The 2,477-nt window shown below is 46.2% G+C and overlaps 1 protein-coding gene across 1 annotated transcript in view; it reads right to left on the bottom strand.

Annotated features, from left to right (window-relative positions):
* The window catches only part of Asxl2 (ASXL transcriptional regulator 2), a 76,572-nt gene that overhangs the window by 59,666 nt on the left and 14,429 nt on the right, over positions 1–2,477 (bottom strand). The window lies entirely within an intron of this gene.

Genomic DNA, 2,477 nt, shown 5'->3' with positions numbered 1-2,477 from the left:
GGGAAATGGGAGGCGGTGGCGGGGAGGAGGCAGAAATCCTTAATTAAATAAATAAATTAAAAAAAAAAGAATGATTCATGTGCTGTGAAAAAAAGGCATACAGGAATAAATGAAGGTGGTGAGGAGTAGGCTGATGCTGGATGCCTGCTTGCCACCTGGGGCTATGGTGACCACAGTGAGGCGTAGGCTTATGGGGGATCTGTTGCCACACAGAGCCATGGTGATATCCAGGCAGGGCTGCAGCCTAGGGCCATGTCTACTTCCATATCTAGGTCCATGGCCCTACTCAAGCCAGGGTCTGTGTTGATGTCTATGGCTCATGTTGCCATCAAGGGCCATACTGATTCCAGTGGCCTGGACCACCACTGGGGGCCATGTTGGTATCCAGGGGCCATACTGTCACTGGGGCCATGTCAATCTGGGTAGCCTTCACAGCTACCTGGGGATATGGTGACCACCAGACCCAGGCTGCTGTTGAGGACCATGTCTGGGTCTGTGGTCCTACTGCAGATGAGATCTGTGTTGAATTCCGTGGCCCATGTTGCCACCAAAAGTCACATGGAACCTGGGGTCTAGGGACCATGCTGCTGCCAGTCATTCTAATCTGAGTGGCCAGTGCTTCCACCTAGAACCAGGATGTCAATCAGGCTGCTGCCCAGGGCCATGTTTGGGTCAGAGGTCCAGATACCCCTGGAGTCTATGTTGAAGTCTTTGGGCCACTACGCCCCACACAGAAGCTTGGGATCTAGGTCAAAGCCCATGGACTTGGAGTCTGGGGGTCATACCCAGGACCATGGTGTCATCCAGTTCCAGGCTGTTCCCAAGGGTCATACCTGAGTCTGTGGTACTGTGGCAGCCAGAGTCTAGATTGACATTATGTGGCTCCTATTGCCACTAAGGATCATGAGGATGCCCACGGCTGGTGTGGAAAGTCCTTATGTATATGTGTTGCTTTTACTGGTTAATGAATAAAGCTGTCTCAGCCAGTGGTTTAGCAGAATAGAGCAAGGCAAGAATTCTGAGCAGAGGAGGAAAGAAGGCGGAGTCAGAGAGAGGCCATATAGCCACCAGAAGAGAAAGACACACTGTAGTGGCATTTCAACTCTATTTTTTTTTTAAGATTTATTTTTATTTATTATGTATACAACATTCTGCCTCGATGTATTCCTGCACACCAGAGGAGGGCGCCAGATCTCAATACAGATGGTTGTGGTTGCTGGGAATTGAACTCAGGACCTCTGGAAGAGCAGTCAGTGCTCTTAACCTCTGAGCCATCTCTCCAGCCCCTCAACTCTATTTTAATAAATAAAGACTGTCTGAAGATCTGAGAGTAAAACAGTCCCACTGGTCAGTCTTACAAACCAGATTATGGTAACACACACCTTTAATCCCAGCCCTAGAGAGTCTCCCAGTTTCCTGTGGTCTTTCAGTTCTCTGTTCCCCTCTCCATGTTCCCCCAGGAGGCCACCCAAGAGTTCTGGCAGCCATTAAACATGGGCATCTTTTAATTTTGTCTGACTGGAATTACTATATCAGTGGAGAGGTTGGTCATTTAAGAAAAATACTTAACAGGTGGCACACTCGGAAGGTGGCAGGGGGGAGCAAGTGGATCTCTCTGAGTTCAAGGCCAGCCTGGTCTACAGAGGGAGTTTTTGAGCTTCTTCTGAAAGCTCAAAAGCTATACAGAGAAAACCTACCTCGGGGTAGCGGTGGAGGTGACACGACACACACCACAAGCTTTGTATGTTATTTTGGTTTGGTGTTGTGAAACAGAATATGGTAGTTTAAAGAATGGTCCCTATAGCTTCGTATACTTAAATGCTTGGTCCCCAACTGTTGGGACTATATAGGAAGGTTTAGAAGGTGTGGCCTTCTTGAAGGATGTGTGTCACTGGCTTTGAGGTCTCAAAAACCCACATAATTCCCCAGTTTAGCTCACTGTACCACATACTTGTAAATCAATGTAAGCTCTCAACTACTGTTCTAGCATTCTCTAACTATAACCCCAATTGAAAGCTTTCCCCTTTTTTTCCTTTTTTTTTTTTTTTTTTGTTGTTGTTGTTGTTTTTCAAGACAGGGTTTCTCTGTGTTGTTTTGGAGCCTGTCCTGGAAACTAGCTCTTGTATACTAGGCTGGCCTCTGCCTCCCGAGTGCTGGGATTAAAGGCCTGCGCCACCAATGCCCAGCTGAAAGCTTTCTTTTATAAAATGTGTTGGTCATAATGTTATCACAGCAACAAAGTAATACACAGAGTTTACTGGGTAGCGCAGCCAATCTGCTATTCAACAAGTAGCTGAGGCTGGCCAGGCACTTGTCCCAGCTTCCTAAACACTGAGATTACAAATGTGCCCCACCATACCTAACATCTTTTGGTCTATTTTTGTTTCAAATGTCTTATGTTAATGAAATATTCCCAATGTAGATGGCCAAATTTGTCTCAATATTCACAATGAATCTGAAATAATTTTTTTTTTTTT

Source organism: Microtus ochrogaster, linkage group LG3 (genome assembly GCF_000317375.1).
Source record: "Microtus ochrogaster isolate Prairie Vole_2 linkage group LG3, MicOch1.0, whole genome shotgun sequence".
In the NCBI taxonomy this organism is placed as follows: domain Eukaryota; kingdom Metazoa; phylum Chordata; class Mammalia; order Rodentia; family Cricetidae; genus Microtus; species Microtus ochrogaster.
This window is presented reverse-complemented; position numbering and strand designations above follow the sequence as displayed.